General features: G+C 34.0%; 1 protein-coding gene across 7 annotated transcripts in view; it reads left to right on the top strand.

Moving 5' to 3' along the window:
- Positions 1–25,671, top strand: part of LOC138715210 (zinc finger protein castor homolog 1-like) — a 752,775-nt gene that overhangs the window by 609,948 nt on the left and 117,156 nt on the right. The gene's annotated exons all lie outside the window — the stretch shown is intronic.

Raw genomic sequence — 25,671 nt, 5'->3', positions numbered from 1 at the left:
AGTCTTGTAATTGTTTCTTCAACGACGGTTACTTTGATTCCTGGCCATTGACCACGAGACCTCGACTAGGAGCAACGCACCCAAACTGTAGACGAATTTAATGTCCTCGGCGTTAACGTTGGTGCACTATTGAAGAAGGATATATAGTGTGGATTATGTAAGAGCATTTCCTAAAAGACTAATTTGGCCGTCTCTTCAGTGTTGCCAACTGATACCAGATATCACCAAAATAGGGTAAAATCACAATGCCATGTACTATAATAATAATAATAATAATAATAATAATAATAATAATAATAATAATGTACTAACAATAACGATGTCTTGCTTATTTATCACATTTCATCTTTATGTTGGGGAGATGTTTTCTAAATGGTTCAGTAATTTGTGAAAGAATATTTTCCTTCTGGACCTCTCGCACATTATGTTAGTAGATTAGTGTATGACCTAATATTAAAATGTGTTTTGTCTGACAACATGAAATTCATTGCTTTGATTGAACAGTTTACGATTCACGAGACCTAACCTAAAAATGTATTTTGTTTGATCACGTGAACTGATTGGTACGAATTCCGGAAACGAATGCCACTTTGAAATGTATGCTTAAGAATACTTACTGCATTATTGTAATAAAAGTCTAAACACAAATATAATATGTTATATTTATTTACACTTAGCCTACTTGACTATAATCTTGAATTGTAAACCACAACACAAAGCAACACATAAAATAACTATCATGTATTAATATTAATACTGATATTAATTTATTATTAGCATGTTCAAATTTCAATAGCTTCCAGTAATCGGCTCAGAAATCTAGAACAATTTGAATTTTCAGAATTTAAACTATCGACAACCTGTGTCACTGCTGCCAACATAAGAGTTATAAAATCACTACCAGTTGTTGTATTTCTCAGTACCGAAATTCGAAACGAAGTTGGCAAAAGAAAATTCAACCTGCAAACTAGAAAATCACCATAATCTACTAGCTTATGTAGTAATGGGGTATTAAGTAAGCTATCCCGGACTATAGCCACGTTCCATCAGTATTGCTATCGCGTGCGTCTTGCTGACTCACTTCACGGTTGTCTCTCTATGTGTCCTATTGCATTCATTCATTCATTGTGTTCCGCCCAAGAGCAGGTATTTCACTGCAAACCCAGCATTCTCCAGTATTTTCTGCCTTCCTCTTAGTCTCCGCATATAACTTACTGTAATTCATATACTATATCTTAATGTCGTCTATTATTTGATACCAACTTCTGCCTCTAACTCTTCTCCCGTTCACCATTCTTTCCAGTGCGTCCTTCAGTAGGCAGTTACAGAGTGAATTAATTTCCAGATGTAATGTTGGACCATGAGTGTTTGGAAGGTACACAACCAAGAGAGAAAAGCGATTTTCTTCATGTCAGTAATTAGGAACTTCCAGGATACTAATTTTATGACTAATTCGTGGTTTCATTTATGGTATGACCTGTAGGTTAAATTCTGGTATATGGGTGTTGAGGAAGCCAAGAGTAGTGCATAAAACGGATTAAATAAAATGAAATATTGCTTATTCTTCCTATATAACCATTATTGCTTCTTGACGTCTAAATCAATTTCAAGTAGAAACAAAACAGGATATTTAAGTACTGGTTTGGCGGGTAAAGTAAGTGATGTCAGGCCAGGTTTGACTCCAGTAACAAGAGAGCACCGGTCATTATTGTTGGTGCAGGAACATTGGTAAGCTTACTTGTGGGCGTTCTAGTGCTTCTTTATTGTCATCTGCTTTCCATCTTTTTCCTACTCCCATATAAGAGGGAGTCAGTGCCAAAACCTTCTGCTGTTGCTGCTGCAGCGATAACAACGACCTGTCGGCGGTTATTGAGAATTGTCCTAACCTATACTGTAGCATGTTGTATCTTCTCTCTTTAAAAGAAACACCATTTTGTCGGCCGAGCAAAGGCAATGACCCGTAGTGACCTGCGCAGTAGATGAACGAACGATTTCAAGTACTAGACAGGGACACACATTTATATAATGCTCTTTTTTTTTTAAGTGCTTTCCGATCGTGAATGGGAAGGATATGTTTATAGATTTGCTTCACTTGTCCATCTTGTGTGATGAATGAATAAATATAACTTCGCCTCCATTTTGTTAGTGAAAATGGACGACATTTTGTGTAACAATAGTACCACAATTGCGTTCTCTCAGGTAGTCATTTTGACTATATTGTTACGGTGATGTTACGTACAACAGGTCTACACATCAGTACAGTATGAGATTTGTGGTAATCTTACTTGGAGAGTTTAGTGTATGCATGAAATCTAGAGTTGAAAAATAGTAGAATATTTCCAAAATTACCTAACGTATTTTTATGCATTTTAAAAATTATTTGAGAATATCGCGATAACAAATATATTTTACTTAAGTTAAAACTTTCCCATATTGTAAGTAATAATCCTTTTTATAATCTAATGGTTGTTTTACATGAATCAATTATGTTTTCCATGGCTGTCCACCTCTAGAATGATTCAGTTTACTGTTTGTGTGTCTTCTGAAATAATTTATCACATTTTATATGTGTATATATATATATATATATATATATATATATAATACAAATTATCCACTATTGCAGCTTTGCATTTGTAATGTTGAAAGCACAAACAAAATTAAACTAAGCTTAAGACCTTACTTCAAAGCCGTGAAATACAGCTGACGATCTTAACAATGTACGGAGTGTTCTGGGGGGGGGGGGGAAGTTCCAATATTTAGAAAGGAGGTAGTATGCATCAAAACAAGAAATAAAGGTCCTACAAACATGGGTCCTAAAATTAATATCTTTTGAGAAATGAACAAATGTTTACCCTTGTGAGAGCAATATACGAGTATCTTCCACTTTGAGCTCTTTGGCAAGAAACAATTGAGGTAACAGAATGCAGACGTTCGTCACTGTGTATTACACAGCCAACGAGTTAGTATTGTAACTCGTTGTACACAGCATACCTTTGTTTATGTAATACCCAGCGATAAATGGCTGCATTGTTTCCTCATTTGTTTCTTGCCAAAGAGCTCAAAGTGGAAGATATGCTGCTCTTACAGTGATGGTAAATATTTAATTTACTCATTTGTAACAAGATATTAATTTTAGGACCCATGTTTGTAGGACTTTTATTTTTTTATGCATATTACCTCATCTCTAAATATTCGAACATTTTTTCAGAACTCCTGTATAAATGACTCTGTCACTCCCGTTATATCATATATAATATATTGTATTAAGGTATTTGATATTAGAAGACAGCACAGTGGCTCTGTTCATGATAGAGCGATTGTAAGACTACCATCTGTCTCACAAGCAAACTTTATGCAACGGACGACGAGCGACGAAAGTTATGAGATTTTTTAGATATTAATTAGCCTATATGTTTTAGGAGTGAAGAAAAGTAAAAAAGTAAGAGAAAAATAATTGTAATTATACTTACGCGCAGGGAGAAATCCACTGTAAACGGCTGACATTTGTGTGGAATACAGCTGAAATATGATTTAATTTTGTTAATTGTATTTGATTACATTTTAACAGTAGAGATCATTCTGTCGATATCTCGTAGATGGTAGAATAGTTTCACTGATTTATTATGTAATAATTATAAACTCTTGTATAGGCCTGCTTATGTTTTAGAAAAGCGCAATGAATTAAGCCTGTTACCCGCATGTCGTGGCTACAGCGATGTTCGAGATATTATGCATTAAATATTCCGTGATTAGGCAGCTTAGTGTATACCACGTAGCCTGCCATTTATTGGATTCATGAGTGGAATGGAAAATATTAAGTAATTTAACAAAAGTTTTATTACACAAATCAGTAATTCCACATCTTTTACATTTTTTGTACAGAGCACTTAGCCATACCTGACGTTTGAAAAAGTGAAGGCTGTAACGAATATTAGCTCACCTTAACGGTATAACATTAAGAACTTACTTGTGCCTGATCGCGCAATTTTTGGCACTTCATATCTCGAATACCATTACAGCGGCGATATGAATGTTTTGTTTATTGTATTCCTATTGACTATATCTGCAATGTATGAGAGTTTTTCATATTACTTCAATTACTTCATACGTTATTTATAAATTTGAGTTTATATCACTGAAGCAATTAGAATATCCCATACTATGAAAACCTTAAGAATAACTGGCCTTCAGAAATCGAACTCCTGACCTTCAGAATACTAAGTCGGCACATTACTACTCTTCCGGTTCGTTCAGTCGTTCAGAGATTAGGCATAAACAGTTCAAGAACCCCTGCGCTACATCTTTCGAACATATGTGAAAATAATACAAGTTAGACCAGTAATATTCGTATATATTTATGGAAAAATCGTAAATACCTTCTGCTACTAATGGGAACAACTCTGATATTTTAAGTGTATTCTGAAAGAAAGTTCATTGAACGATTTATTTTTCTTGCGCTATCTCATTTAAATGTTTACGGCGTGGTAGAATGGTAATAGGTCACTGCAGATTGTATTAAACAAGGATGAGTTTTGTAAAGAAAGATAATTTTTTTCTGGAAATATATAACAGCATTGAGACATATCTCTGTTATAAGTTAAGTCACTGCAAGTAAGTCATTCTTGGCATCATATTATTGTTTCCAATCCCGAATCCACTTCGAAGGTCGTAAACTGAATAGAAAAATGTTACATTTATTGGGAAATGAAGACTTTTTAAGAGATCAGCACGTATTCGCCATCTGATCATAGTTTCACAAGTGATACATTGGGTTAGTCCAGGTCGTTACGCTTTAACCGGGCTCCCACGATTTTGGTTCGAATCCGGTTTCTGACATGACGTTCTTCTCAGCGGTCGCAACTTCTTTTGGTTCTTTGCTATATTTCTGTTTGCTGCAACCTTCTTATATCAGCAATATAAGAATCCGGTAATTCTTTATATAGGTTTCATTCTTTCCTTGCTATAGGTAGAAAACCTTTGATCTACTCATTTTAAAAATATTTTATAATTTTGTACATAACGCATGTCAGTGGCGTACATAGGACTTTTTTCTGGGTGTTTTCAATATGATCTTTGTGGTTGATAGCATACCCTATAGGTTCTCGATGCATGCATTTGAATATCAATAAAGACAAACTTTTTAATATGGCATTTTTTCCCTACTAGGTTTCATTTTTATGTTATTTTATTAATAGGGTTAAGAAAGGAGAATTTATTGGTTAAAGTGTTAATAGAAACTAACATGCTTTCGTGATTATTTTTATGCATTTGTTTCGAACACATTATACAAAATAGGCCTAGTACTAAAGTGTATTGAAATATGCCAAATTAAAGCAAATTACGATATTAGGGCAATGATTGAATATTAGGTTAAACTAATAGGCTGCATCACGTTCCAACATATTAAAACTACTGGCTATGTTAGGCCTTTCCCTATTGATATATAGTATATGAGAACAAATTTTTGTTAATCAAAGAGCAGTAACTAAATATGGCTGGAAGAATACCACGAGTATCAGATTGAAGTAATCATTAAGTTTTTAAAGGTAGTTTTTTTTTTTGTTATGAAGATAACTGAACTGAATGTCATTTTCTTATTTTCTTTAATTCGCTTGTTAACTTTTTGGTCTTTTGAAGAGTTTAACCCTAAAACATTCCCATTGGTACACCACTGGTACATACGTTTTTATTATGATGAATGTGGTTTTCTCTCTCTTTTGAAAGTTAAGGGAAAGTCAATAAGAACATCTCATCAGAAAAACTGGCTCAGATGTAAATTTCCCTACTGGAATGTTATGTCTCTTTACTCCAATCAGCATTCTTCGGTTTACACAAACATCAAGAGTAACAATTCAGCATGCATCTTATCGTTAGTTTTGTTTTTGTTTTATTTCTCTTTCCTTTGTTCGTATATTTTATTTTCCCTTATTTTATTCTTTTCGCTTTGTAATATTCTTTCTTATTTTCTTTTTGCTAAATTTCTTTGTCTTTTAAAATTTATTTATTTTTACCTCGTTTCTCATATCCTATTTCAAATTTTCACTTTTCGTTTTTTTTATTTACATTCCCTTCAACCTTTATTATCTTTTCTCCATTTTCTTTCTGCTCCTCCTTTTTTATCCTCTTTATTTTTTATCTTTAGGCCCTATACGTTTTTATTTATTTTTGAATCGCTATGTTTTGTAATTAGCATTTGTAATAACTTTGTAATAAATAAAAACCTAATAAGCAACTTTGTAGAGCAATTTGTCTATAGATATTGAAAACAGTTAAACACTATGATCGTATGCCAGACCTCCCTATTGTGAAGATACTATACCACCGCAAAATCGCTCATCAAGGAAACATTTCTACAGTACCGTAGTGCGATCTGTAACATAATATCGTAAATTAAAACATCGTAATCTGTACCTAATTTGGTTCAAATATCTACTGATACCCGCACCCATAAACTTCAGCACTGAATTGGTCATTATTATTATTATTATTATTATTTTTTTTTTTTTTTGCTAAACTTTGTTTTGAATTGTGTTGTAATGATAGTGGAATTGACATTTTAAAATAGTTAAAATTTAGTTATATTTAATGTAGTTATTATTGAATCTCAACTTAATTGAAGTTGTAGTTAGCAAGTTAATCTTGCTTTATGTTTCATCTTTGTCTACTTCCGTATGCTTGCCAGCTTCTTTCGGCCTAACAGTGTTCGCATATGATTGCCCTTGTCTCCAAGTTGAACACTTCGGCCATCTATAGCTGAATACCTTTCACGGCGTAGGGCATCTTCAAGCTTACATAACGCGAATAACCTTTGACTACATCTTTGAATTGTCTGCAATTAAGTGTTGATTGTATACAAACTAGAATTCATCCTTATAAATATTTAGTTGAAAATGTTACATAGGCTTGCATTTTTATTTCGCTATTTCCATTGCTATATGAGGTTGAATATTATTGTTTCTGCGTATTATTTTACTAGTTTGTGATAAATAACTTTAATTGTTTTCGAAAGAAAGTAATTTAAAAATACAGAACAGTATTTTTTCTCGAAAGCTCACTATTCAATAATAAAAGCTATGTTTAAATTCCTGAAATGCATTATTACGATAGAAATGTTATCTTATGTTACAGGAAATACTCGTACTAAAATAAGTTGTTACCTAACCCTTAAAAATTGTAAGAACTCTGTCTTTGTACATTGTATATTTTAATAAAGATAGAACTCCCTCATGAGGGTCGATATACGGTATTCTCTACTATTCATTACAGTAAGCCAATTGACTTATTAGAATGACAACTCATTCTGCCCATGGTTTTTGCGTGGTTTACCCCGGGCGCTGTGAAAAACGTCGGGATGAGATCTAAAAGAAATAGGCCACAGACATTATTCTGTCCCTCTAATTTTTCCTACTTTTTTTTTACTTAGCTAAATTTTATAAATTTTCAAGTCCACGTCTTCATTGAAGTCGTCTTCTTTGCTTTGGCTTCGCCTTCCACACTGATGTCGATCAAGCGGCCTCATCTTTCCGGGCTTTTGCGTTGCTCACATTATTTATTATTGTATTTGGCAAATGAGAACACAACACTCTTGTACATTTTGAAAAGGAACTGCTCTGCCCATGCTCAACTTAAAATGCCCTAAACTTAAACTATTGAAATTTCTTTTATAGAATACTTAAATTTTGAATAGGAAAAGTAAATAAACTGCTAGTTCACAGGGCTAACGGCTTCAAAGCTTGATATCTGGTTCTAATGAGTGGCACTGTTAATATAATTAACATGGAGGCATGAGACAATTACCCTGCCTGCCATTATAATTCACTCTGGCTCCATCTTAATCGGATTGATAGAGTGATTGGTTGATTGATTCTGTAATTTTGCGTAAATTTCTATTTTACTACCAATTTATTTTTCGTCATTTTATTAAAATAATAGCATAATTTAAAATGTTGTATCCTTCGTCAATTTAAGTGTTTAAAAAATTCTTCCGGTTTTAAGTGAAAGTCCACTTTTAGCTCAGATATAAACTTGTTATTTTTAGAGATTTCTTTTTATGTGTAAGGTCTCTCACATCTCAGTTACGGCCTCCGTGTTCCCGGTTCCCTTGATTGGTGAGGATTGCAATGCTCATCTCTCGCTCCGTTCTGGCTAACTTCTTATGCGGTTTTGCCTACTTATATTAAACCATCTTTCGATGATGTTCTGTGATATCTCTCCCTTTTGTGGTGTCTATTAGGTTGCGTTCTTTTCCGACTTTCAAATTCAATCTAGTGCAAGGATGTATCGCTGCTGTTATTGTGACATTTTATGTTACGTTAAGTGGAGGTGTGATACTTCATGTTACGTTGAGGACTATGGTTGAAATTTTACCATATGTTCGTATGGTGTCAAGTGGAGAAAGAAATGACCGTAAGGCCAAGGTTCTTTAAGAATAATTGAAAGCGCTGCTGGGTAGTGGTGAAGGTTGTAGATAATTAGATTTATTGAAGTTATTACTACCTGAAACCTGAATAAGCGTATTTTAAAATTGTGCCTAATTATTTTTTCCGAAAAATATATCCGTCCTTACTAACTCATTTGACACCCGCATGACTGTTAAGCACACCTTCTAGTCGTGTATTAATATCCTTGTCTGGTGTTTTCACATGCTATTAATATTCTAATTAATATTTACGAGTAGTTAATTATGAAAATTTATGAGTGATATTCAAGTTTTGTTCACATCGCCGAAAGGAAAAAAGTAACTAGCATTCCAAGTGATGAGCTAAATAACGTAACAAGGGAGGTAGATAGAAATATGTAATATATTACATTAATAGGCTATACAGTATAGTGTGCAAATTAAATATTTTCAAAATGGTAGTCCTGGCTCTCTCATTATGTAATAGGCAGGGGCAGGTATTTATGGAGATTAATTTAATCATTTGTGTTTTTTTAATATTGGTGTCGGCGGAGATTGTTGGAGATTGATTTGTAGTCTTGGTGGAAATTAATGGAAATTTTGGAAAATACAATTATTTTGAAATTGGAGTATTAACTCAGTATGAATATTACTTTCCAAATAATCAACATTAAAGGTTCGTTGGATTCTGGTAAAGGTGCGGTATGGCCAATAGACAATATTTGCTGGATTGAGATTGTATTTAACACACAATCATTAAAAAAAACTTGCAGCCTTCAAATTAAGGCCTAACACTTTCAAATTATTAGTGAAATGTTGAATTCTCCGTCTTTTGAGCTCACTAATGTAATCAGAACACCTGGAATACCATGTAATGTAGCCTACTTGGATATATAACAAATTCAAGTGAAAAAAAATCCGAAAAACTCAGAATATGAAATTCGCTATATAACGACGCAATAATAATAATTCGCGAATGTGTTCATATTCCGCTATTAGAACTCTTATTTCGCGATTTGTCGTGATTGTTTTATCCGCATATTATTATTCGTAAAGATTGGTAAAAATCTATTGTATATCTATTATGTCATGATTTTCGCGATGCTCATAAATACCTGGCCCTGTAATAATTGAAACAGTGTATGACGTCATTTTTTGTAAGAAGTTAGGGCACTACACGTATAGGTCTATGTTTAGTTTTAGTCGTATGCATACGAAAGAAGCTATGCAAACTTTGGTTGGTTTATTTGTTATAGGGAAAGTCAATACAATATGTCGAAGACTGCTTCATTTTGTAAAATATTCAAACCGTAACATAGAATGAAACATTACGGGCAGTATTAGATGGCTGTATTTTGCTGTCTTTTGTTTATAAAAAACATTTATTTATTTATTATATATTAATTTACCGTTTTTTTTTGTATTTCTTTTCTTCACTTGCAATCTTTTTCCACAATATCATACCATTCTTCTTTTTCTGTTGCTACCCCTTTAATTCTTCCTTTTACTGCTCTCTTCTGCTAATCCTTTCTCTCTTCTGTCATTCTTCTGCTTTCCCCGTCACTTCCTAACTCTCTTGCTCTTGCTACTCTTCCTTTTTTATCTTCCTCCTGCTACTTTTTCCATCCTATCACCCTCCTAATCCTTTTCCTATCACCATTCAGATACCTTTTCCATCCTCTGAAGCTCCTGATATTTTCTCCATCGTACTGGCTGTCTGCTACTTTTCTCCCCTATCGCCCTCTTGATACTATTTTCCATCCTTTTATCCTCCTGATACTTCATCCTCAAATCCTAATACTTCCTTATACTTATTTCGTACTTTTATTTATGCTACTCTTTCCTCCCTTCCTTCTACCTGCCTTGCTTTCTTTCTTTCATTTCGATTTACATAACGATGGCTAAGAGATGATATCTCATATTTACAAAAATGATCATTTAGTTTAATTACATTATTATTATTATTATTATTATTATTTATGTTCACAAAATTGGAAAGTTAATTAATATTTTGTTCTCGAATTAAAGAAAAGTCTAATTTGAGAAAAATAATTTTTAAATAGTTTTTTTTTTATTCACCTGCAGATGTACAGATATGAGATCACTTCTTAGCCATCGATAAGTTCAGGTCTTGTATTTGGTTGTGTATATGTATTTACTTTTACATAACACGTAAAATACTTCCATTGAATATTAATATAATTTTACTGGTCATAGAAAGACTGGTTTCCAGTTTGTTCGTGTACCGTTCTAAGCAGGTTTGGTTGTACTTTTAAGATTATATTTAACATGTCACGGGAAAATACTAAAACAGTGATAATATGTTTATATACTGTCGACTTACGTCACAGCTGTACAGTTATTCTGATCATAAACAAACTTCAATATCCACATCTCATTAAAATGCATACTTATTCTTTACTTGACAAATATATGTTGACCATGCATCCGAGATCACTGTTTTAATAAGAAAATCACACCTAATTAACAGCATTTCTTCAGGTCGAAGCTGTCTTCCTGTGACTTCTTTTGTATAACCGTAAGCGATGCCAAAACATATGATGGATGAGGTCCCAATTTCTTAACTAGAAATACCAGTTGAAAGTTAGTTCACTGTGTCTCTTGACTACAACAGAACTATACACGCGGAAAGCCAGATTGTCGACCTTTACTTCGACTAAATATTCAGATAGAATTGGCTTGGAGGTGCTGAGAAATTCTTGAAACATGCTCAACTGGACTTTATTTCCAATGAAATATATACTAGCAGGAATGTAAAGTTAGAATAGTTTCACGAAATAAAGCAATAATTATGTCTCTAAATTTATATCTCCGTACGAAGTTGAGGAAAGTTTCACTCTATTAAATTAAAGAATTGCCGAACATAACGTCCGAATAAAAATTAAAGGTTAAAAACTTGTTACATTCTTTCTTCCAATGAATCTTCCTAATGAAATTTATCTGTCTCTTTTTAAGAACATTCTGTGCAACTTAAAATAGAATGACAAATAATTGAAGTGAGCCGTGTTTACTTTGTCGGTAAAGTTATAGACCGAGGAGCTAGGTTTCGATTCCTAGCGAGGAGAAAGACGTCCTTCCTTTTCTTTCTTTTCCTTTCTGCTGCAATTTTAAAATCTATGTTATTTTTTAATTTGTCAATTCTTTTATACTTATTAGTGAATGCTTCGTTATTAGTTCACTCGTTAATTTTGTTGGCGTTTAATGTGAAACATGAATAATATGTTGCGGAAATTTCAACATCTCAGTGAGTTACGTCAAACTATTATGACATCAGTTCCTTAGCAACGGGAATGAGTTAAATCACGCTATTCTGACGTCACTTGCTTAGCAACAGTTGACTCAAATGGAACACAGTAATTCCATTGTAAAGATATGTGGTATACCTATATTCAACAAAAAAAATGAAGGAAAGTAACACAATACATAAACTATATTAAATTTATTTCACTCATTCATATTCACAAATCTTATAAGTAAGAACCACATCGCCCACGGCCTCTCTGTGTCCAACCATGGCCACACGGGTTCGATTCCCGTCTCGGTCATGAAGGGATTTGTGGTGGACAGAACGGGCGTGAGGGGTTTTTCTCGTGGTTCTGCAGTATCCCCTCACCATTATCGTCATTCCATCAATGCTCCACAATATCCCTCACTCTGCGAGGTCCCGAGCCAGGCTTCTAGGAAAAATAAAATATGGCTGAAAGTTGTACATATGTTAATAAATATTATTATTATTATTATTATTATTATTATTATTATTATTATTATTATTATTATTATTATTATTATTATTATTAAAACCATGCCTTAAAAATCGAAATATCACAACACTCAACCAAGAGCATAATCTTTTCATGCGGTTACAGGAATTCTGTTACTGTAATTCCCTGTCACTTTTTTTATTTTGTTTGTGATGGTTAGGTTTTACCTGGTGATGAAGCTTAAAATCGTTAGAACTATTTACAATAAAAGAAATTGTTTATGTTTAATAATTAATCATTTATTCTTAGTTTTCTGGCCAAAGGTAGGTCTTTCACTGCAAACTCAGCATTCTTCAATCTTTCCTATTTTCTCCATTCCTCTTTGTCTCCGCATATGATCCATATATCTTAATGTTGTCAATCATCTGATATCTTCTCCTGCCCCGAACTCTTCTCCCATTCACCGTTCCTTCCAGTGTATCCTTCAGTAGGCAGTTTCTCATCCAGCGACTCAACCAATTCCTTTTTCTGTTCCTGATCAATCTTTCTTCACCCACTCTTGTCAGCACAACTTCATTCTCTATTCTGTCTGTCCACTTCATACGCTCCATTTTTCTCCATATCCACATTTCGAATGCTTCTAGTCACTTCTCTTCACTTCGTCGTAATGCCCATGTTTCTGCCCCCCATACAGACCCATACTCCACACAAAGCACTTAGGCTGACTAGTCTCTTCCGATTCCTTATTCTTGTTTTCCGTTTTCTTCCCCTGTATTGTCGTCCCTTTTTATCCCTCCAGTTTATTTATGATTCCATTTCTTTTTTTTTTCGTTATATTTGCTCTTCCATTATCTGTATTTTTCTTTTCTCTTTTCATCTTCGTTTTCTTAATTTCCTTACATAAACGTAATTACATAATCTCGTGCAGGAAAATATAAATCAGACTGAACACACACACATACAGTACGATTATTTAGTCCTGACAGTCGCCGACAATGTGCGCCTGGGTCAGGCGAGTCCATTAAATTACGCCGAGGGATGTTCAGGTTAGTCTGTCGCCTGCAGTCAGAGCGATCGGATGTCACGTATGCGGTATAGCGTTGTGTTTCCAGTATAGTTAAGCTGTACTGCATTCCTTTACCGACCGCTCGCCCTTATCTTTACTCCGGAACTCTCTCCATCACTCCTATTACTTCCCCTCTTTTGCGTCGCTGAGCTGTCAGGACTAAATAATCCGTCTGTACATACATACATACATACATACATACATACATACATACGCCTACATGCACACACACATACCAGAATCTGAATAAGAAAAATAAAAAAAGTATCCGAAATTTGACTTAGATATACTTTTAAATCATTTAAATACTTCAAGAGGTTTGAAATGATTAAAGTAATTTTAAGATAATAAGTTGACGCCAAAATATTTAAATAAATGTAATGTTTAAAATAATAATAATAATAATAATAATAATAATAGGCCTAATAATAATAGATTACTGTATGTTTGATAGGTAGATTTTTAAATTTAAGTCAGCGTTTAATATTTGTAAAGTTTGTTGCGTCAAATAAAAATTAAAATAGACTAGACATACTAACGCAGTATAAGGGTGGGGGCGTTGAAGCATGCAGTTCTAAACAACGGACGAGTCACAAAAGAAAGAACAAAAAGATCTGCAACCATTATACCTAAGCAGCTGAATACAAAATGTATTTATTTATTCGACGATTCTGTATTCAAAACTCTCGTATTCGCGTCTGACTGCCATTAGGAATGTTCCACATAATCATGCATTAATCTGCGTGACGTTACCAGTGCTCCGTGATTGAAACGCGGTAACAGTGTTTTCTACTGCAGAAGCTGCTTTTGGAATAAGCGTTGTCGTCTTCTTGTCCCTCTTAAAAATGTATGCATGGTGTGATTTGTTTCATTCTCAAGATATCAAGTTCCTCTTCAGTTATGTTTATAAGATTATCCCCTTGTCACGTTACGACTGATAACACGTATTGTATTTTGCGATAGGGCAGCTACCTTCGTGCCTCTACACTTGTTGCAGCCTTGTTAATGTTATAATGTGTAGATGTATTGCCTCCTTTGCGGTTGCTGTGCCGTTGTCTGTTTTATTTGTTTTTAAAGAAATTTTCCCAGAGTCAGATGTAGGCCTACTTCTTTTGAACATAAAGCTTATCCCGGAAGACTGAAATTGCGCAGACCAAGGCAAGCGAATGAAAGTTTTGTTGTACGTCTAGTAATTGCCGAGCAAAGAAGTTCTAGTTGTTTGCGCCTAGAGCCACTTCCTTGTGAGAGTAGTGGATTTTCTGGGTAATATTACACGTTACAAAATTACTGTTGTGAACAGTAATTTGTAACTACTTAAAAGGTAACATTCCTATGTGGTAGAACTTTCAAGTGTGCTGATTGCCATAGTGTAGGCTACATACTCGTCATAAGTATGTGCATTTTTTCCTCTTAATTGTGTCTTTAAAGTTATCGTATTTTCACTTTCTGTTTAATCGAAATATGTTCTCGTATTCTAAGTAATATTCCATGATCATATTATGAAGGCGTTAATTTAATAATGGTATACCTCTATGGGCGAATCCAGAAATGCAAATAGACGGGGAAGCACGTTTGGCGTAATTTTCTAGAAATGTAATCTTTTTGCGTCAAAAAGGCAACCCGTTTGCAGCATGGTTCTGCTAGTTTCAAGGGCATGTTTGCGACAAGACTCGGCAGCACGTGGTGACTGACTTAGGGGTGTGTAAATTCTTGTTGTAACACATAGCCACATTTTCTTTCCCAATTTTCATACGCTTAGGACTGTCCAGGGCTTGGTTAAAAATATGGATATACTTCAGTAACAATAATGCCACCTCGTTTGATGTTCATGAAAATCTACAACTTCGTTGCTTGAAATTTCATCCCTAACACTTTAATGTACTGCACGAGTCCAAAATTCCATTCTGATATTCCTCCCATAGAGACACGATGAAATTAATTTTGTCGGTCGTACTTTTTTTCCTCGTGTTATATTGTCCGTAATTTACAGAGATTATCTTGGTGTGAGCAGTTTGTTATTTTTTTCGATATCAGTGGTGCCAACTTTAATTTGTAAGCTTAGTTCAGAAATATCAACATTCTTTTATTAATCGATAGTTTAAGTGTTATTTTTTGCGTTGAGCGAGCATTACGATATCAGTGGTGCCAACTTTAATTTGTAAGCTTAGTTCAGAAATATCAACATTCTTTTTTTTAATTAATAGTTTAAGTGTTATTTTTTTGCGTCAATTGAACATTACGATATCGATGGTGCTGTTACTTTTTGGACACCCTTTCAGCTTATCAGGCTTAAAAGATTTTTCGATATACTGTAATCGGGTCCTCCAAAACCAACTGAAACTGGCTGTGATTTAATTCTCCTGATTAGCCGTCCTGCCGCAAACATGCTGTCCCCAAATAGAGTGTTAGTTGGGAGGCCGGAGGGAATAAGTCCTTGAATTGGGGGTGAACTGGTATCACATGGGCATAAAATTTAAAATAAACCTGTCTTTGTCTGTTTTAAAAAAATAGGAGACCTTACTTTCGGAATCGCCCTCGTAAACCATATTTTTTTTCGACGCTAAATAACCTCGTAGTTGATATGGCGTCGTTAAATAACCAAGTAAAAAAATTGAAAGTTGAGACAAACTAATGATGAAACAGAAGTTGGAATAAAATAGTAATTAACGAAGACGAGAGGTTGAAAGAAATTTAATTAATAAGTCAGTATATAAAAAAGAAGATTAAGATAATGTAACTACTAGAAATATAAATATAGGAAGAGACTCGTTACACAATATATTTGTCACACCCTGCTCGCAGATAAATAAAAAAAGCTGGCTCGTTATGCATGTAAAGTTGTTTTATGACGTTGAACAACTCCAATTCCAAATCTCAAGACGCGTCATGGCGTAATCAACTATTTTTAATGACCACAATAAAACTCTTAGCAGACCCTTGGCACTGTTGAACAGACGTTTGTTCGGTACTTTTTTTGTCTGAATTCCGCAATTGCAATTTTGGAACGAGTTGCACCTTTGTGTCGGACGAGGAGGAAGAGGAAGCTTGGTGGGGGGGGGGGGGGAACGCGGCAGTGCAATTTGCAATGCAGCCGCGGCTAATAACAAAGAAGTTACGGCGAGGCACCTTAAATGCAAGCAACTTTAATTTCCGTTAAGCCGCAATCCCGCATTTCACGGTTTCCTTCGTAATGAAGGGAAATGCTTACGTCCAGTCTTCTTTCTGATGAGCAGTTCATTGCGATACACGTTAATTCGATCTTTTAAATTGTGTCTTGTAAGACGTACATGTCTCGTGCATCCTTAATACCCATTGTTATGATAATTCGAAGCTCTTGTTTTGCATTTATAGAGCTGCATTCCACATGGGCACAGAAAACAACAGATATAAAAGTAAAATAAGCAGCAGAAATAGCGATTTCTGAGAGAACTAAAAAGTAATATAAGAAGAAGCAAGATTCAGTAATGAAGACATTAACCAATTATGAACAAAACTGAGACAAAAATAGAAAAATATCTTACCCTTTTCAGGCATCGTTTTTCAACCTTTTTCGATATGTGGCACACTAAAGGAGTAATTTAAAATCACGCGGCACTCTCATATAATCTGAAACTATGGTTTTTCACCAGGGGGAAATTTTAAGAGCTTTAGGAGGGAATGAGGACTATAAAATACAAATAAACCAGATAAATGTGTATGCGGTTATATGTAAAATAAAATATTTTTTAATTTTATGTGCATTTTTCAGTCAACATGAGGATGGTAGTATGAGTTATCAAGAGTTTTATATTTGTTAAAGAAATTAACGACTTGAGTTGCTCAAAATTGTTTAAGATGTGCCTAATTTTCTTTCTTTCAGTCGATAATCCGATATGCCCTAATTTTCTGGGGAAAAGAAATCAAAATTGGAAGCGTCTTGATTTTACAAAAGAAAGCCATTCGAATTTTATGTAAATCAAACTATCTGGAACATTGTCGGCCACTTTTCTGACAATCACGGCTTTTAACAATAATAAATTTATATATATCTGATCTAGTACTTTACACTCGACAAAATATCGACAATTACTCATTAGTGGCCAATATACAGTACATGATCATGAAATTAGAAATAGTGAACAAGCTAATATTCCATATTGTAGATTACACAAGAGCAACACAAACTCTTTAATTATGGGGATGAAATTATATAATAAGGTCCCCAGTCAATATTATAAATTACCAATCAATAGCTTCAAAATTAGATTTTACAATTGGTTATTAAATAATCCTTTTTATTCTGTTGCTGAGTTTTTCAACACAAATTTGTATGAAATTGTATTTTAATAAATAAGTTTAATTGCAATTTAGTTAGTTTCCTTTAATTTAAAAGTTTCAAATTATTTCATGTTTTCATTGTATTATTTAAATTTTACTGTTTCTTTTATTAGTGTTTTATAAAATGTATTTATATGTTTTTCATTAATTCTGACGAAGCCTAAAACTGTATGTCTAATGGCCAAATAAATTGAATTGAATTGATGAATAGTGAAAGGGCGCATGAGGCAAAAAATGCTGAGAAAATTAATACAAAACTCGTTATTCACAAATAGAATTAACACACCTTTTTGTATTTTCATTTGAAGTTTATGATAGAAATGTAAAATTTAATTATAGAAAATTATTACAATGTAGGTAATATTGGTGTGATAATTATGGTATTATGCATGTTTTCTTAATTTTTTATTTTAGAAAATATGGAAACATATTATATGTAATGTTTTGCCAAGGTATTTAAAGTACGATTTTTTTTTCATAAAAACAAGTGAATTAGATATCATTTTAAGGTTCATACGACATTCTAACTTCACTGATCTGACAATCCTGGCTGCGCGTTAGTCATTCTCTTCTCTGCCGCTCGCATACCTACACTGTATTTATTGAAAGTTGGCTATTGTGGACTCACTTTTTCACTAGATACCCTTTTCATTTTTATGTTCACAATTTTTGCTACGACAACCTTTGCTATCTTCATTTTCTCGCAGCACACCGGTTGAAAATGGCTGCTTTAGGGCTTATGTTAGTGGTCTCTTACGTTTTTCAACATTATCAGTTCATCGTCCTGCCGTACCCTGTATCCCTATCGTCTGTAATTGAAGAGCGTTTTAGCAAGTTCTAATACTGACATAACTCTGTGGGCATTACAGAAGCCTCTGAATCTTGAAACTGAGGCAAATATGTTAATATAAGAAAATTAAAATTATTGCAGTTTTTGACCCTGTCAATTATCAACTCCTTTTCATTGAGAACCGCATAGCATTGAGATTAAATTAACATGATTTGAAGTCTTAGTGTGAAAATAAACAGGGGAATTCGGTTCTCAGGTTACCGTTGAATAACTTTAGGTAGTTCGTTTAATATTTCTATGTTTTAAATTGTATTAAATATTACAGCAACATTTACATTTAAGCTAATATGAGCTGCCATATATGAAGGGTTCAGAACCATAGTGGACCAAGCGCCATTTACTAAAACCGTAGAAAACAAGGGTTAAAATGAAGTTATTACCATAATTTAATGGAAACATATAGCAAGTAAAATATAGTGTATACATTATAAAAATAAATGATATGTCAATCTTCATTAAACTATGGTATCCACTTAACTTTAACCCTTGCTTTTTTCCGTTTTTAATAAATGGCGCTTGGCCCACTATGGCTCTGAACCCTTCATGTACGTACTATACCTCATTTACAATACATTTATTCAACAACTTCACCGAGTTTGATATTTTGAGTTATATTAAGTATAAATGTAAGGTAACTGAAATAAAGTTCACATAAGAAAACTTTTCTACGTATATTTCTGTAAATACCATGTCTATGCATGAATCTAATCTGATATTTCCACATGTAGGGATTTGAGATTAAGTTCACACCGAAGATATCTTTCTTTAATAAAGGTATCAAATTCTGTCTTCTTCTTAGTTGATTTAGGCCTATATGATTATAGATACGTTAATAAAATAATGCATAAGTGTAAGCTCTTTATTTATTATTTAATTTTTCATAAGTCTGTATTGTCTACGTGGTACAGGTACTGAGTTATTGGAATTTAGTGATGTTACGCGCCAGTGTGACCTACATTTTGTGTGCAGGGGAGGCTCGTACATAAACTTTATTCAGTATTAAAAATATTGTAGCACAAATATATTACTTTATTGCGGTTATATCTGCGAAGCTTAGAGTCTTGCAGGTTCAGGTTAAAGCTAAATTTAATAACGCCTTATTTATTCACGGCTATGCGCATAAAATGAACTTTGTTTTCTTTTTAATCTGTAGGTCAACTGCTAAAGAGGAAACATATTTTTGATGGCTTTATGGCTAGCTTAATTTTTTTTGTAAAGTTATCTAGTCATCTAAACGTACTTATGAACTTGATTTTAAAATGCAGGAGATTTGGTGAGTCTCTTCAGGACTTATATTTCATGTTTCCACTGCATAAATCTATAGAAACTGCTGACGAAAATTACCTGAAGAGATAGTTGAATTAAGAATAAATTCAAGGGGAAAAATAATAAATAAGCGAGAACTTTGCTATACATACGAACATTAAGTCATTCTATTTGTAATTAATTATGTTGCTCTTATAGTAGTAGAACATATTGTTTTAAATGTTAATATTTTTCAAAATATGTTTGTACTCGTCCCGATGTAGGAGTAAGCAATGTCAAGTTTTGACGGAATCCTTCAACACTCGTATGATGGATGCTGTTAGCTCAGCCCAGTGCCCGCAGACATCTTGTTGAGTAATATACTGATCTAAGAATTCCATCAAGACTCCATACTTACAGTTATCCTCTTCGTTTTCTTTTTTAGTCTTGCGATCTATTTAAAATGACCTTTTCCACACCATTGTGGATAACGCTGTGCCAAAACTCTGCTGTCATTTTGCAAGGGGGCCGACATAGCTTTCATTCTTTTAGGCGCAGAGTGGATCGTAATACACGTACTCTGTAGGTTCAAATTCTGGATCGTGCATAGGCTTCTCCCTGTTATTTTAACTTTCTACGTGGCGTATCCTTAACTTCTAATGGCTTACTCTAGGCTCATCAGTACTTTTGAGGCTGTCTCCTTTAAATGAACTTGATTTCTACCGAACGCGCCAGTGTAAATGTCATAGATGTGAACCGTGGTATTTTTCGCCACTTTATTGCAGAGAAGTGATTTTTAGCAGAACAGTTTCGAGCTATTTGAAACTTGATGTATCAACTGACTGTTTGAAATTATACAGAATTCATAGACATTCCCTTTTATTTCACCTCTCCAGATACTATTACTGCTATTGCTACTACAACTACTACTACTACTACTACTACTACTACTACTACTACTACTACTACTACTACTACTACTACTACTGCTGCTGCTACTGCCACTATTACTATAAAAATAATGCTATTTAAATACCTGCACTTTGAAAATAAAATGTATAAAGAAATTAAATATAGGCTAACGGTCTTACTAATAAAAACTGTTATACAGACATTTTACTGTCTTATATTTACACAATGAATAACTCGTTTATAAGTCATGTGTAAATTCCTTATTAATAATCACTACATACGTTGTGTATGACAGCACAACTGTTACACAGTTACTTCATAGTTTCGTCATTTCTTCATTACGAAATGTAATAGAATGACTGAAGTTCTCTATTGCAGTATTTCCCAATTGGTGGTTCGGGGTCCATGGCATTATTTACATCTCATAATTTATAAAACCCAGCATTTTATGAACTCTTTGATAGTACAGGCTATAGAATTCCATGACGTTAGCCATCTGTGGGTAAAAATAGAAACAAACTGCAGCTGGAAGTCTGCATTATCGCCAAGTACGCCACTTGTTGGTCTAATAATGTAACTAATTTTAGAAATTATTTTTTCTGTCCTGAACTGTTCTTAACTCTCTTGGTGAATTCTTTAAAAAGATAAAATGATCCGCAGAAGCAAACAGAAGATTCTGAGTTGGCGTCTGTGGAAAGAATTGTCCGAAACAAAAAGAGATTTGATTTTTCCCATGATACCTAGATTCAGGTATACACTGTATGTTCAATTTAAATGTTGTTAATATTACTACCTACCTCTCAACTACTACTTATACGCAGATACCAAAATTTAAAGGTGTGGGGTCCGTAGCTTGACTTAAAAATAAAAAGGGGGGGTCCGTATCTCTGAAGTAATTGGGAACCACTGCTCTATTGCTTCCGATAATGCGCGCTAGTGTGCCGCACTAAGTATCAATAGTACAACTAGACCTGATCGATTACCACGCTATATTTTGGCCAGAGAGTACAGCTTCAGCACTATTATTCTAATTATTCTGTGCTCTTTGGTTTGTTCTTTGTGGTTACAAGGCAACTATCATCATAAAATGACAATCGATCAGAACAGCTGTTAGAGGGGCGGCCATTTTTTTTCTATATAGGCCTACAACGCTTAAACAAGGGGTTTCGTGCACATAACTACGGCAAAGCAATTCCTATGTATAGTTACAGGCTGTTTATACATTCATCGCTTAGGCATGGTTTATTAGTAACGTTTTCTGTCCAAACTCTGCACAAGTCTCATATAAAAACTATACACGGTTTGTTAGTAAAATTGTAATGCTAACCAGTAGATGATATTTTGGACTTAAAAAGCAATTTGGTTCAGACAAATACTAAAATATAGGCCTACAAAACTCTTCTGAGACATGTTGCCACCTACGGCTGTGAAAGCTGGGTTCTGACAAAAATGCAAGAAAATAATTGAAAATATTTGAAAAGAAAACATTAAGGAAACTTTTTGGCCCAATATATGTAAATGGTAACTGGCGAAGTATATAATGATCTATATGAGTTTATGGTAACACTGATATAATTAGAATAATTAAAACATCAAGAATTAGGTGGCTGGGACAGCTGAATAGGTACAGAAAAGGAGATGGACCCTTTCCAATGCAAGTAAAGTTAAGTGAAAATAAAAGAAGCCCGCAATAAACGAGGTTTCGTTATTTCCAAGAATGACATCTTCTGTGTACTTAATAAGATTGGTAAAGCTCGAATGGAATTAATTTGTATCATCTCGTGGGGTGCAGCGACTTGTGACAGGGGGTGGATTTGCTTGCTTTTTCCACTCTGGAATTAATCCCATCCGAGCTTTGCCAGTCTTATTAGGTAACACAAGATGCCTTTCTTGGAAATAACGAAACCACGTTTTTTGCAGGCTCCTTTGATTTTCACGTAACTGTACTTGGCATCGGAAAAGGTTATTATCTATCACTCCCAAAAAGGCTCGATTTTCTTGGGCATTGCTACTGTGATACACCGTGCACTCTGATTATGAAATCACTCACTACTGGTCTGTCACCTCTCGCCGCAATTCAGCTATCGGTGTGACTTCTGACGCACATGATGTTATTCAAATTCGTTATCAGAGATCGGTAACAACCCTGTATTTTACGGAAATTTGTCTATTTCAATATCATTGCATTGTATTAATGTATTGGACTGTAGTGCAAAACAAAGAATGAGAGGATCAAGGGTCCATGGGTTAGTTTTTCTGTAATTTGGCCCTGATTTCTCGCAACGTTACGGCACGGTTTTAAGCTACTTACCTGTATTCTAGAGTTGTTTCCTTAGTTCCCTTGTAATCCACTAATTCTTTAAGTAAAAAAATAAAAGCAGAATCATACAATTCTACAGTGATGTGTCAACCGATTTGGTTATCTGTAAGAGAGAGAAAAATTACCCCTTCGTGAGGGATAAACAAATATGCATACCTTTCTTTTGAGGCCTGTTGTGTCACGACATGAACCGTACAAATAAACCAAAGACTATCGACTATCTCTTTTAAAACATCTTGATTTCAACGGAATACGTCAATGTTCATGTCTTGAACTTTTAGTGTGGTATTTTCCTAACTTTACTGTAGAGAAATAGTTGTTTAAAGAGTCGTTTCGAAGACCGTATTCATTTAGAACTTGGTGTTTTAAGTGACGGTTGTAAAACGGTGTAGAATCCACCATCTGAGCAGACTTCAGTTTAGCTATGTAGTAATTGCACGTGAACACAAGTTAATTCTATATTTACGACAAAGTGTTGCGAAAGTACATCGGTGCGTAAATCATTACGATGGAACTACTGGAGTATAAACAGGAGAGATGTGTTTGAATGTGTAATAAAAGCTAGGCGATTAAATACATCGGTATACAACTTTGAAAATTTATGACTATGAAAATAAGAGGAAAAGGGATATGAAAATAGGGTCATTATAGAAACTGTCTTCCTATTTACCAACTGCTTCCAGTACACTTTCTGCTGCCATCGTTTAGAAAGTTTTCTAAAGTTGGGAAATGTTGTATTTTACATAGAACTCTTCAATTTTGGTTGTAATAATTGTAAAATGAGTTCTTATTAAATACATTTTCGTCGCTCCTTTGCGTTTCTGTTTATTTTCTTTCTTTGTTACTCCCTTTCATTCTCGTTAAAGTACGAAATTTTAATACTAATATTTTAATCTCAACGTTAATTTGTTTCATTGTAATATCAACTGTGGTATAGGGTAAAGGTTGGTAATATTGTGATAGAGTAATATTGTGATAGTTCTTTTTGAGAATTTATTACAATTTACTGAATGAGAGAAGGATCGGTGTTGTGCAGCAACTTGTCCACGAACATTCCCTTAATACGTTGACGCAAAAAAACGATCTTCCTCTTGCTCAGTAAAATTGTAATAAATTCTCAAAAAGAATTATCACAATATTACTCTATCACAGTTATTATCAACGTCTACCTTGTATCACAGTTGATATTACAATGAAACAAATTAACTTCGAGATTAAAATATTAGTATTAAAATTTCGTACATTAATGAACATGAAAGCGAGTAACAAAGTATGTTGTCTCTATTGTTAAAACATACATACGGTACGTTAATATATGTTACTAATAACGTGGCGTTAATATATCATTTAAATATTAATGCATAATTATTACCTTATGTTTCTTGAATTAATGAGTCATATCGACAAAAATAGACGTAGATAGGAATTTTCTATTGTTGTAAATGAGAAAAGAAGTTACAACGTTTCGAAGATTCTCTTTTTTCGCCTTCAGATAAACAAAAATAAAGTGAGAAGGATTCCTACTCGTTGGGGCCTCTAAAAGCAGCTAAATCTGCTTGTTTGACCAAAATTACAGCGAGCAGAGTGTGGGGTTATGAAAACAAAGAAACGAAGATTGCATCAGGGTTTCACGTCAGAAATTTGTCAATGAAATAGATTAAGAAGGAAATTAAAGAGTGAACAGATATGGAATGTGGAATAAACGACATTGTATATCACCAGTGAAAATATGTCAGATAGAGTAAATCACTTAAAAGTTATGTGTAACACGAGTATTAAGACTAGTGTTATCATCTAGATGTGGAAGAGGAAAGTAAGACACATCGAAGACTGGTGGCAGATTATACTATTTTCTGCTTTGCTTGCAGTTTATAATATGGATAATAGCCTTACATGTGGAAGATTTGGACTGAGTTGGCTGATGGATAATCTCAACAATTAATATGTGCGACTCCTTTAGTTTTCTTTCAAACTGTGAAATTTCGATTTGCAGGATAGAGGTATCTTGCCAGTTTGTAACGATATTAAAAAGTAGGAATCAATTCTCATCTCATTTGTTTATCTGAAGAATAACATAGTCAGTTTTATAAAGGTGATTTTTTGTACATTACCACCAATGAAAAACGTCCTATCTTCACCGTATTCACCTTTTCGAAAGAAGTTACCATTGCTGTGTCTCTCATTTAGTTCAGTTATTTTAACATAATTAACGTGCGTTATTTTAACATGTGCTCTTCATGTTTGCTTCTTTTAATATACTAGTACAGCAGTCATAGCATTGTTATATGGCATATTAGTATATGGTATTTGATGCGGTTAATTCAAGCTATGTTATTTGAAATACTGAATGAACAGATAGTACGAAAACCGCAAGACGGCAACCCAGATCTTGGCCTAGCCGCTCACAGATTCCGCTTACGCAGAGAGCTTGCTATCGACCATAACGTCGTATAATGTAATTCGATATACCGTACCACAAACTATTAACGTAAAATATTACGAAACATAAGAAATTAAAACATAATTTATTCATCTAATTTAAGAACTTAAAAGCTAACAGTATCAACCTCCTTGTTCCAAGCATTTATCGCACCTACTTAAGATATAACGCATCGCTCGCTGCAGCTTCCGTTGAGAAATGATGCTATTTTTCAGTTTTTCCAGGGTATGTTGATTATTTGTACAGATTGTCTTTTAGATTTCCCAAGAGACTTACAGTCCTTGAGTTAAATCGGTGAATTGAATTTCCCCAAGAGATTTATAGTCCTTGAGTTAAATCGGTGAACGGAGTTTCCCCAAAAGATTTACAGTTCTTAAGTTAAATCGGTGAACTGAGTT

This window comes from Periplaneta americana, chromosome 15 (genome assembly GCF_040183065.1).
Source record: "Periplaneta americana isolate PAMFEO1 chromosome 15, P.americana_PAMFEO1_priV1, whole genome shotgun sequence".
In the NCBI taxonomy this organism is placed as follows: domain Eukaryota; kingdom Metazoa; phylum Arthropoda; class Insecta; order Blattodea; family Blattidae; genus Periplaneta; species Periplaneta americana.
Note: the sequence above shows the minus strand (reverse complement) of the source record. Positions and strands in the feature narration are given on the sequence as shown.